Genomic DNA, 13,583 nt, shown 5'->3' with positions numbered 1-13,583 from the left:
TCCCTGCGTGGAGGGAGAATGGATAGAAGGCTTTGGCAACACCAAAGAGGCAGAATCCTAATGGCACTGATCTTTAGCAATCACGATTTGAGGCACCTTCCAGGTAAAGCATCTCGATTAACTGAGGTTCTGACTGAAGGCATAGGAAGCATAGAAGGAGGTGTAGAAGAAGAAAATTATAAATATCAGCTCTCACCTTGGGAGCAGTTGCAGAAACAAGTCGTATTGAGCCAAAAGAGGAACGGAGACCAGAGATGGGTAGAGACTGATGGGACTTCCTAAGGGAAGACAGTGAAGCACTTTGGTTGCATGAAGGATCATTGCCTTACATTAGATGGAAGCATGAAGTGGTTTGAAGGTTCAAAGCTACCTGGAAGGGTGTGAGTGCCGCGAGCCAGAGGAGTGGGCCATGCTGGGCATTGCCTATTGATACTTGGGAGTAGGGTCTTCCCAGTTGGTGCAGTGGTACAGAATCCACCTGCCAGTGCAGGAGATGCAAGAGACACGGGTTCAATTCCTGAGTCAGGAAGCTCCCCTGGAGTAGAAAATGGCAACCCAGCATTCTTGCCTGGAACACTCCTTGGACAGAGGAGTCTGGTGGGCTGTAGTCCGTGGGCTTACGAAGAGTTGGACATGACTGAGGACACACACACAGTCTTGGTACCAGGGCTGCCTTCTGAATTCTCACTGTACTGTTGGAGGTGGAAGCTTAGAAGCCACACTTCCTTGATTTCCTTGCTAAGAGGGTTTATTTGCCATCTCCCTATGAGAGGTACATGTAATATTTTAAGAACAAGAGAAACAGAAGCCGTAATTGCTTTGCAGCATTGGAGGCAGAGAGCTGGGCTTGCTCAGAGGGCTTACGTGAGGTTTTGCAGGAGCTTCTGCGCTCTACTAATCACCTGCTTCAGTGCTGCCAGCAGCTGAGCTCATCAGCCGTGGTTTCCTGCAGTTCCTGTGACTTCTTGATTTCCTGAATTCACTGGCAGCTTTCCCTGAACTTCCTTTCACCCAGCCCTTCCAAGGTTTTGGAAGCACCTGTGTTCAATCCTGTCCTGTGTGATACCTCGAGTGCTTTCTCTTTTCCTGACTGAATGCTGACTACCAGGGAACAAGCATAAGAAGAGGTGCCTGTTCTCTCTTGCAAGAAAAATGCAAGTTAAAACTACAAGTTGGCCCTTTTCACCTATCAGCTGATAAACTGTACGACTGGTAGCAGTATGTTGATGTGGTGGAAGTTGGCTTCCACGCTGCTGTGAAAAATGGAAATTGACATTAATCTATGAAATTGGTGATTCCCAGGTGGTACTAGTGGTAAAGAACCTGCCTGCCAATGCAGGAGTCACAGGAGACACGGATTCAGTTCCTGGGTCAGGAAGATCCCCTGGAGAAGGAAACGGCAACCCACTCCAGTATTCTTGCCTGGAGAATCCCACAGAGAGAGAAGCCTGGAGGGCTACAGTCCGTGGAGTCACGAAGAGTCGGACACGACTGAAGTGACTTAGCATGCATGCTATGAAATTGACATTGATCCCTACAAGGGGTATTTTGGTAATATCTATCAAGTTTATTCATACATGTGTGAATTACATCTTCAAAACATACTTATTATAGCGTTGTTTTGAAATACTGAAATGTTTGAAATGTGAGTGTCCTTCTATGAAGGACAAATTAAATCAGTTATGGTGCAACCATATGATTAGATGCTATAAAGTCGTTGAAAACAATGAGGCAGGTCTGCATATTCTGTTATGGAAAGATATTCATTTTATTTTAACTGAAACTAGAAAAATGTAGATATGCCACTACCATGCGAAGGTTAAAATAATATGCTTTTGTTAACATGCAGATTATTTCTAGAAGAATGCACACAAAATGACAAGGGTGATTGTTAGCTGCCCTCCTTTCACACATGAGTGGGTAAGCAAGGGAGAAAAATTGGTGGCACATTCGTAGGCTTTCTGTGATGTAAAGAGTTTGAAACCAAGGATAATATTGGAATTATTATTGTTTTTTATTTTTGTTAACTTTGTCATCTCTTAGGAAGATTTGAGATTTAAAAAGATGTGATTTGGGGTCAAGTAGACCAGAGAAGGGCTTCCCAGGTGGCACTAGTGGTAAAGAACCTGCCTGCCAATACTGGAGACACAGTGAGACAAGGGTTCGACCCCTGGGTCAGGAGGATCTCCTGGAGGAGGGCATAGCACCCCACTCCAGTATTCTCTCCTGGAGAATCCCATGGACGGAGGAGTTCTGTAAAACTTTTTAAAACCACATTTGCTCCAGACTTCTTTCCAAAGAATTAAGATGTTACAGAGTTTCACACCACCTCCACCATCCCCAGAGGCAGTTACCAACCACAGGATTGGAATACATACTCTATTGATACTTATTTTCTGTTTTTACTGCTTATGTATTAGTCCACAAACACTTCTGTTTTGTTTGCATTTTATTTTATTTTTTAATATGAATGAATTTTATTTTATTTTTTAAATATAAATTTATTTATTTTAATTGGAGGTTGATTACTTTACAATATTGTATTGGTTTTGCCATACATCAACATGAATCCACCACAGGTATACACGTGTTCCCCATCTGGAACCGCCGTCCCTCATCCCTCCCCGTACCATCCCTCTGGGTCATCCCAGTGCACCAGCCCCAAGCATCCAGTATCATGCATCGAACCTGGACTGGCGATTTGTTTCATATATGATATTATACATGTTTCAGTGCCATTCTCCCAAATCATCCCACCCTCTCCCTCTCCCACAGAGTCCAAAAGACTGTTCTATACATCTGTCTCTCTTTTGCTGTCTTGCATACAGGGTTATTGTTACCATCTTTCTAAATTCCATATATATGCGTTAGTATACTGTATTGGTGTTTTTCTTTCTGGCTTACTTCACTCTGTATAATAGGCTCCAGTTTCATCCACCTTATTAGAACTGATTCAAATGTTTTCTTTTTAATGGCTGAGTAATACTCCATTGTGTATATGTACCACAGCTTTCTTATCCATTCATCTGCTGATGGACATCTAGGTTGCTTCCATGTCCTGGCTATTATAAACAGTGCTGCGATGAACATTGGGGTACACGTGTCTCTTTCAGTTCTGGTTTTCTCGATGTGTATGCCCAGCAGTGGGATTGCTGGGTTGTATGGCAGTTCTATTTCCAGTTTTTTAAGGAATTGCCACACTGTTCTCCATAGTGGCTGTACTAGTTTGCATTCCCACCAGCAGTATAAGAGGGTTCCCTTTTCTCCACACCCTCTCCAGCATTTATTGCTTGTCGACTTTTGGATAGCAGCCATTCTGACTGGCATGAAATGGTACCTCACTGTGGTTTTGATTTTCATTTCTCTGATAATGAGTGATGTTGAACATCTCTTCATGTATTTGTTAGCCATCTGTATGCATTTTAAAATTTTGTAAATACTGTCATAATATACAAATCTTTTTGTAACTAGAGTTTTTTCATTTAGTATTTTTCATTTAATTTCACTTAATATTTAAAATTTTGAAATTTACTCATATGGATATATGTAAATTCCAGTTAATTCGTCTTAGCTGCTACATAGTATTCTACTTTTAGGGCTTAACCAGTTTATCCATTTCCCCTAGACTATAGCTGTACCCCAGACCACCCTCCTGGTTTATTAATTTAGGTTTATTAATTTATTTAGCTCCTGGTTTATGCGCATTCTTTCTATATCAGACCCATTTTAATTCAATGGCAAGTTCAAGATACATGAAGATAATTCTTCTAACATACCGGACCACCAGGGAAGTCCTGTTTACTACCATGTTGAAAGATCAGTTTACACCTTTCTAGTATCCCAACTCTAACAGTTCTTAGACCCCACTGGACCCTTCAATTCATTGACCTTTCCACTGCTCATTAACCTCTGAGTAGCCTCCTTCCCTTTATCTCCCAGCCTTAATGTCCTTGCTGATAATTCCCTTTCCTTTGCATACACCTTCAGCTCTCCTGCTGTCTCTTACTTCATCTTACTCATTGGTGAAACTAAATCCCAGATTAAGTGCATCTCTCTAACTCCTTTACACGTGCCCCTGTGGTGCTGAAGCAAACCCAGGAACAGTAGATGACCGCACTGACTGGTCTCACTCTGTGACCGTGAGCATCGTGTTGGGCTCATGCTGCCTGGCAGCCATGCTGCTTTCCCTCAGTCCATTCATTCTTCCTCTCTCATCAGTGACATTTCACACTGTCTCCTCCTATGTCTCCTCCTCGGCCTCCCATGTGGCCAAGGACTAGGAAGACTGAGGACGACAGAGGAGAATTTCCACAATCTCATCATACTTATCAACCAGCATTTGGCTTCACCTCCTCTGCCTCCCTGCCTCCTGCTCTCTGTGTTTTCTCTAAGGCCAGCCTCTCCACTTGTGTCTTGGGTCCGCTCTCCTCTGTTCAGTGGCTACTCCAGCACGTCTCACCTCTCTCCTTCCTGAATGATTGATTTTATTCCCTTTCTACTGGAATTTCCCACCAACATACGAACATATCTTTAAAAACTTCCTGAAAGAGATGTGTATACTTTCTGAATCTAATTCTTCTCCCATAATCTCCGGGATCCAATCAGACTTGTCCCCAACAATTCACCTGAACTTCAGCTCTTTTCCAAATGTTGGGTTTTTTTCTTTTTTAAAAAATTTATTTTTAATTGGAAGATAATTGCTTTACAATATTACGTGGTACACAATATGTACAATGTATGTCTACTATACAACAACATGGGTCAGCTCTAAGTGTACATGTATCTGCTCCCTCTTGAGCCTTCTCCTATCCCTCCTTGCGTATGTCTTTTGTTTTGTTTTGTTTAATATATAACTGTCTGTCTTACTCAACCTGCAGCAGCATTTGACAGGTGGTGATGAACCTGTCCAGGACCTTCTCCTTGGATGCTCTTTCCACTTACTTCCAGACACCCCATCCTTGGTCTTCCTCCTGTTTGTCTGGCTGCTTCTCAGCCTCCTTTGTTGATTCCTTCTTATCACCCTGACCTCACCTTGGAGGACCTGAGGCTCAATCCTTGGATGTCTTCTCTAATTACATTCATCCCCTTAATGGTTTTATGCAGTCTTATGGATATATAAAACCATTAAGGGGATGTCTACTCAGTGAAACTAAGCCATGCCATGTGGGGCCACCCAAGACGGGCGGGTCATGGTGGAGAGGTCTGACAGAATGCAGTCCACCGGAGAAGGGAATGGCAAACCACTTCAGTATTCTTGCCTTGAGAACTCCATGAACAGTAGGAAAAGGCAAAATGATAGGATACTGAAAAGGGAACTCCCCGGGACGTAGGTGCTCAATATGATACTGGAGATCAGTGGAGAAATAACTCCAGAAAGAATGAAGGGATGGAGCCAAAGCAAAAACAATACCAAGCTGTGGATGTGACTGGTGATAGAAGCAAGGTCCAATGCTGTAAAGAGCAATATTGCATAAGAACCTGGAATGTCAGGTCCATGAATCAAAGCAAATTGGAAGTGGTCAAACAGGAGCTGGCAAGAGTGAACGTTGACATTCCAGGAATCAGCGAACTAAAATGGACTGGAATGGGTGAATTTAACTCAGATGACCATTATATCTATTACTGCGGGCAGGAATCACTCAGAAGAAATGGAGTAGCCATCATGGTCAACAGAAGAGTCTGAAATGCAGTACTTGGGTGCATTCTCAAAAACGACAGAATGATCTCTGTTCGTTTCCATGGCAAACCATTCATTTTCACAGTAATCCAAGCCTATGCCGCAGCCAGTAATGCTGAAGAAGCTGAAGTTGAACGGCTCTATGAACACCTACAAGACCTTTTAGAAATAACACCCCAAAAAGATGTCCTTTTCATTATAGGAGACTGGAATGCAAAAGTAGGAAGTCAAGAAACTCCTGGAGTAATAGGCAAATTTGGCCTTGGAATACGGAATGAAGCAGCGCAAAGGCTAATAGAATTTTGCCAAGAGAACGCACTGGTCATAGCAAACACCCTCTTCCAACAACACAAGAGAAGACTCTACACATGGACATCACCAGATGGTCAACACTGAAATCAGATTGATTATATTCTTTGCAGCCAAAGATTGGGAAGCTCTATACAGTCAACAAAAACAAGACCAGGAGCTGACTGTGGTTCAGATCATGAACTTCTTATAGCCAAATTCAGACTGAAATTGAAGAAAGTGGGGAAAACCACTAGACCATTCAGGTATGACCTAAATCAAATCCCGTATGATTATACAGTGGAAGTGAGAAATAGATTTAAGGGACTAGATCTGATAGAGTGCCTCATGAACTATGGATGGAGGTTCGTGACATTGTACAGGAGACAGGGATCAAGACCATCCTCATGGAAAAGAAATGCAAAAGGCAAAATGGCTGTCTGGGGAGGCCTTACAAATAGTTGTGAAAAGAAGAGAAGGGAAAAGCAAAGGAAAAAAGGAAAGATAAAAGCATCTGAACGCAGAGTTCCAAAGAATAGCAAGGAGAGATAAGAAAGCCTTCCTCAGCAATTGAGCAAAGAAATGGAGGAAAACACCAGAATGGGAAAGACTAGAGATCTCGTCAAGAAAATTAGAGATACCAAGGGAATATTTCATGCAAAGATGGGCTCAATAAAGGACAGAAATGGTATGGACCTAACAGAAGCAGAAGATATTAAGAAGAGGTGACAAGAATACACAGAAGAACTGTACGAAAAAGATCTTCACAACCCAGATAATCATGATGGTGTGATCACTCATCTAGAGGCAGACATCCTAGAATGTGAAGTCAAGTGGGCCTTAGAAAGCATCACTACGAACAAAGCTAGTGGAGGTGATGGAATCCCATTTGAGCTATTTCAAATCCTAAAAGACGGTGCTGTGAAAGTGCTGCACTCAATATGCCAGCAAATTTGGAAAACTCAGCAGTGGCCACAAGACTGGAAAAGGTCCGTTTTCATTCCAATCTCAAAGAAAGGCAATGCCAAAGAATGCTCAGACTACTGCACAGTTGCACTCATCTCACACGCTAGTAAAGTAATGCTCAAAATTCTCCAAGCCAGGCTTCAGCAATACATGAACCGTGAACTTCCAGATGTTCAAGCTGGTTTTAGAAAAGGCAGAGGAACCAGAGATCAAATTGTCAACATCGTCTGGATCATCAAAAAAGCAAGAGAGTTCCAGAAAATCATCTGTTTCTGCTTTATTGAGTATACCAAAGCCTTTGACTCTGTGGATTACAATAAACTATAGAGAATTCTGAGAGAGATGGGAATACCAGACCACCTGACCTGCCTCCTGAGAAACCTATGTGCAGGTCAGGAATCAACAGTTCTAACTGGACATGGAACAACAGACTGGTTCCAAATAGGAAAAGGAGTACGTCAAGGCTGTATACTGTCACCCTGCTTATTTATATGCAGAGTACATAATGAGAAATGCTGGGCTGGAAGAAGCACAAGCTGGAATCAAGATTGCTGGGAGAAATATCAATAACCTCAGATATGCAGATGACACCACCTTTATGGCAGAAAATGAAGAGGAAATAAAAAGCCTCTTGATGAAAGTGAGAAAAGAGAGTGAAAAAGTTGGCTTAAAGCTCAACATTCAGAAAACGAAGATCATGGCATCTGGTTCCATCACTTCATGGGAAATAGATGGGGAAACAGTGTCAGACTATTTTGGGGGGGCTCCAAAATCACTGCAGATGGTGATTGTAGCTGTGAAATTGAAAGACGCTTACTCCTTGGAAGGAAAGTTATGACCAACCTAGATAGCATATTGAAAAGCAGAAATATTACCTTGCCAACAAAATTCCGTCTAGTCAAGGCTATTGTTTTTCCAGTGGTCATGTATGGATGTGAGAGTTGGACTGTGAAGAAAGCTGAGCGCCGAAGAATTAATGCTTTTGAGCTGTGGTGTTGGAGAAGACTCTTGAGAGTTCCTTGAACTGCAAGGAGATCCAACCAGTCCATCCTAAAGGAAATCAGTCCTGGGTGTTCATTGGAAGGACTGATGTTAAAGCTGAATCTCCAGTACTTTGGCCACCTCATGCGAAGAGTTGACTCATTGGAAAAGACTCTGATGCTGGGAGGGATTGGGGGCAGGAGGAGAAGGGGACAACAGAGGATGAGATGGCTGGATGGCATCACCGACTCGGTGGACATGAGTTTGAGTGAACTCCGGGAGTTGGTGATGGACAGGGAGGCCTGGCGTGCTGCGATTCATGGGGTCGCAGAGTCAGACACGACTGAGCGACTGAACTGAACTGATTGATGGATGTATATGCCATCTACATGCTGACAGTTTTATATTTCTGTGTCGGCATCTCTTTTGAACTCCAGATGTACATGTGTGTTCTCAGTCAGTCGTGTTCCACTCTGCAACCCCATGGACTGTAGGCTGCCCGGCTCCTCTGTCCATGGGATTTTGCAGGCAAGGATACTGGAATGGGTTGCCATTCTTTCTCCAGGGTATCTTCCCAACCCAGGGATGGAACCCACATCTCTTACATCTCCTGCATTGGCAGGTAGATTCTTTGTGTCACTTGGGAAGCCTCCAAGTTATACCTGTCAATTCCCAATTCAAAATCTCCACTTGAGTGTCTGATGGATGCATCCAAGTTAACAGGTCCAGAAGTTAGCTTGTTTCTCCTGTCAAACCTTCTCCCACTGTTATCTACTTCTTCTCAATTGATGGTGACTTCATCCTGGCAAACGATCAGGCATGCTGATAGTCATCTCAGTTCCTCACTTTGGCTCACATTCCGTATTTAATCTGTCAGGAATTCTATAGGTCTATATTTAAAATATACCCAACATCTTTTATCATCCTGGTCCACGCCGTCACCGCCTTTCACTTGGGTTACTGCTGCAGCTTCCTGCTTCCATCCTGTCCCCTCCCGAGTAGGCAGAGTGGTCTGTTAACCTGCAGTCAGGCCAGCTTGCCTCTCTATTGAAATCCTTGCAGTGGCTACTGTTTCATTCAGACTAAAATGCCCAAGCCCTTGAGATGGCCGCAGGACTCTGCACTAGAGGTCCTCGACCTTTGTGGTACCAGGGACTGGTTTCGTGGAAGGCAGTTTTTTCACAGACCTGGGGAGTGGGGAGGACGGTTTGGGGATGATTCAAGCGCATTACACTTATTCTGAACTTTATTTCTATTATTGCATCAGCTTCAGCTCGGATCATCAGGCATTAGATCCCAGAGGTTGGCGATCCCAGCTCTATACCATCTGCCTGCCTCCTCTTATTTCAGCCTAATATTCTCCCTCCGGGCTTCCCTCGTGGTTGCTCAGTGGTAAAGAATCTGCTTGCCAATGCAAGAGATTCAGGAGACTCGGCTTTGATCCCTGGATTGGGAAGATCCCTTGGAGGCGAAAATGACAACCCACTCCAGTATTTTTGCCTGGGAAATCCCGTGCATGGGGGAACCTGGTGGGCTATGGTCCATAGGGTTGCAAAAGTCAGACATGACTGCACGCGCCTGCACACACACACACACACACACACACACACGCACACACACACACACCACACACTCCCTTTGACTTACTGCCCTCCAGCCTCACTGGCCTCCAGCTTGTTTGTTGTTTTACCAAGGTCTGTTTCTTGTCTCTTTTTTTTTATTCAGATATCTGTGCACTATTTTCCTTATCACTTTTAAGTTTGTGCTAACAAGCCACCTTCCAAATAAGGCCTACCACGATCTAATTTAATCGCTATTTGCAACCTACTCCCAATGCACTTTCAGAGGGTGGCCTCTCCATGGAACACAGAATGAACAGTGTCCTTGGCACTGTGGAAAATACCATTCCCTTCTTACATGCGTAATATGTAACCAACCAAAGTGTTATGCTTGCTATTTGTCTCCCTTAACTAATATGTATGCTCTCCAGGGAGAGGAATGTTTGTACTCCCTGGTGTATCCCAGACATATTGAACAATCCATGGGTACACATAATGGGTACTTAGTGAATACTTGTGAAATGAACAGACAAGGAGATTGTTTTCAGTTCTTTGGTATTACAGATAATATTTGTAATAGAGTAGTGAGTACCTGTGATGATTAATTTTATGTGTCAAGCTGACTGGGCTAAGAAATGCCCCGACATTTCATCACACATTATTCTGGGTATGTCTGTGAGGATATTTTTTGGATGAAATTGACATTTGAATCTGTAGACTGCGTAAAGCCTCTGGCCCTCCCTAATGCAGGTGGACCCCATCCAACCCTGAATAGGACAGAAGGCTAGAGGGAATTCTTCTTGCCTGACTGCTTGAGACTTTGATCTTTCCTGGCCTTTGAACTCAGACTGAAATAACAGTTTTTCTTGGTCAGTGAGCCTGCTGGATTTTGAACTGAAATTTACACCTTCGGCTCTCCCGGGCCTTCAGCTTGACAGCTGCAGTTCTTGGGGCTTTTCAGCCTCCATAATTGCAGGAGCCAATTCCTTATAATAAATCTCTTTATATATATCTATATGTGTATTGTATGTATGTGTCTATCTGTCTACCTACCTATCGATAGGTAGTTACATACACCTGTGCCCTACTCGTTCTGTTTCTCTGTAAAACTGATTAATACAATATTCTCAGCTTGTCTCCTTGTGAGCATATGTAAGAATTTATCTAGGGAGATGATATGGGAGAGAAATTGCTTGGTCTTAGAATGTAGACATTAAATTTTACTAGATATTATAAAGTACTATACTAATCTATATTTCTTTCTGCAACTGTGTAAAAGTTTGTGTTCCCACATCATTTTGCCAACCCTAATAACCAACCTGATGGTTTTTATTTTTATTTGTTTATGTATTTTTAAAATATTTATCTATTTGGCTGCACCGCGTCTTAGTTGGGACCCGCAGAGTCTTTGATCCTCGCTGCAGCATACAGGATCTCTAGTCGTGGCATGGGGGATCTAGTTCCCCAGCAGAGCCTTAGCCACTGAACCGCCTGAGAAGTCCCAGCCTGATGGTTTTGAAATGGTATCTTTTAAAATGATTTTGTCCCTCACTGTACTAGTTTTACCTATGTGAAATTGCATTTTTTGTGAGCCAGAAACTATTGAATACTGATAATTCAGTGGGGTCTAATCTGACAGTGACTGTCTCTGCAATTATGAACTCATTGCCATTCATATTTCTTCTTTTATAAATTACTTGTTCATATGATTTCAACGTTTTTCTATTAAATTGTTTCCCCCCAACTCCCTCATGGCCTTTCCCCATTTTTGAAATTCTTCTTTATATGAATACCTTTTCCTGGTCTATGGTTGGGAGTGTGTTTTCTCATACAGATATGTGTGATTTTAATGTCATCACATTTACCATTCTTCTATGATTTGTGCTGTTATTGTCTTAAGAACTTCAACCATACCCTGAGGTCATAAGTAGATTATCGTATATTTTGGTCTATCATTTAAAAAACTTTTATTTTAAATTGAAGTATAGTGTCTCAGGTGTACAGCAAAGTGATTCAGTTATACATATATGTGAATATACATATATATTTTTTCAGACTTTTCCATTATAGGTTATTACAGATGTTGAATATAATTCCCTATAATACGCCATAAGTCCTTGTTGTTTATCACTCTCGTATACAGTAGTGTGTATCTGTTAATCACAAATTCCAAATGTATCTCTCCCTCTTCTCCTTTGGTAACCATAGGTTTGTTTTCTGTTTGTGAGTCTGTTTCTGTTTGATAAAGAAGTTCATTTGTATCTTTTTCCTTTGGATTCCACATATAAGTGATTTTGTTGTTGCTGTTGTTGTTATTGTTCAGTTGCTCAGTCATGTCCAGTTCTTTGCAACCCCATGGATTGCAGCACACCAGGCTTCCCGGTCCTTCACTCTCCTGGAATTTGCTCAAACTCATGTCCATTGAGTCGGTGATGCTGTCCAACCATCTCATCCTCTGTCACCCCCTTCTCCTCTCCTTTACCCCCTTCTCCTTCTCAGTCTTTCCCAGCAGCAGGGTCTATTTCAATGAGTTGGCTCTTCTCATCAGCTAGCCAAAGTATTGGAGCTTCAGCTTCAGCATCAGTCCTTCCAGTGAATATTCAGGGTTGATTTCCTTTAGGACTGACTGGTTTGATCTCCTTGCAGTCCAAAGGACTCTCAAGAGTCTTCTCCAGCACTACAGTTCAAAAGCATCAATTCTTTGGTGCTCAGCCTTCTTTATGGTCCAACTCACATCTGTACGTGACTACTGGAAAAACCTTAGTTGATATGATATTTGTCTTTCTTTTTATTAGCATGATAATCTCTAGGTCCATCCATGTTGCTACAGATAGCATTATTTCATTCTTTTTTTATGGCCGAGTAATAATCCATCATATATCTATATCTATCTGTATCTATATATTACCCTTTCTTAAACCAGTCCTCTGTTGATGGACACTTGGGTTGTTTCCATGTCCTGGCTATTATAAGTAGTGCTGCTATGAACATTGGGTTGCATATATCTTTTCGAGTTAGAGTTTTCTCCAGATATATGCCCAGGAGTGGGATTGCTAGATCATATGGTAATTCTATTTTTAGTTTTTTAAGGCACCTCCACACTGTTCTCCATTGTGGCTGCAATTTACAGTCCCACCAACAGTGTAGGAGGATTCCCTTTTCTCCACATCCTCTCCAGCATTCATTTTTTTGTAGCTTTTTTCCTCCACATTGTGTGACTTGTGGGATCTTAGTTCCCCAACCAGGGATTGAACCTGGGCCCTTGGCAGTGAAAATGCAGAGTTCTAACCACTGGACAACCAGGATATCCCCTGTAGACTTTTCGATGTTGGCCATTCTGAGCAATGTGAAATGATGCCTCATTGTGGTTTTGATTTGCATTTCTCTAATAATTAGCTATGATGAGCATCTTTCCATGTGCCTGCTGTCCATCTGCATGTCTTTGGAGAAATGTCTATTTAGGTCTTCTGTCCCTTTTTTGATTGGGTTGTCTATAAATCTTTAAAAGTTTTGCTTTTTCCATTAGTTTGGAATCATTGTGGAAATTTTTTTGGTATTCCAGGGTATGGTGTGTGATATGGATGAGAGAAGGGGTCTTATTTTTCCATGTGGATTGAAAACTTTATTCTTTCCCCATCAGTTTGCAATGCAGTCTCCATTATCTTAAGTTCTAAGAAATGTGGGTTTCTTTTGGTTCCATCTTTCATGGCCCACTGGTCTATTTGCCTGTCCTTGCACCAATAACACACTTACTGATCACTATCAGTTTATAGTGAGTGTTGATAAATGAGAGGGCAACTATTCTTGCCTTGTTTTTCTTCAAATTTGTCTTACTGTTCTTGTATTACTTCTTTCAGTACTGGATAGAATTTTGCAGTGTGTTTTAAACTGAATTTGCTAGTCACTTGAAATATACCTTTTCATAAGGAGAAAAATATCTTTAACTTTGTTCCTTTGTTATGGTTGAGTTAGAGTGAGTTATGTGAAATCAGTGAATTAATTATCACCAAAGCCAGCAGGAAAAATCAACAGCCCATGACAAAAAAAAAAACGTTATGACAAAAGTGATCCATTCTCTACAGCAAATATTGTGACTTTCCTATTACAAGCAT

This window comes from Capra hircus, chromosome 28, assembly GCF_001704415.2.
Source record: "Capra hircus breed San Clemente chromosome 28, ASM170441v1, whole genome shotgun sequence".
Lineage (NCBI taxonomy): Eukaryota > Metazoa > Chordata > Mammalia > Artiodactyla > Bovidae > Capra > Capra hircus.
Note: the sequence above shows the minus strand (reverse complement) of the source record.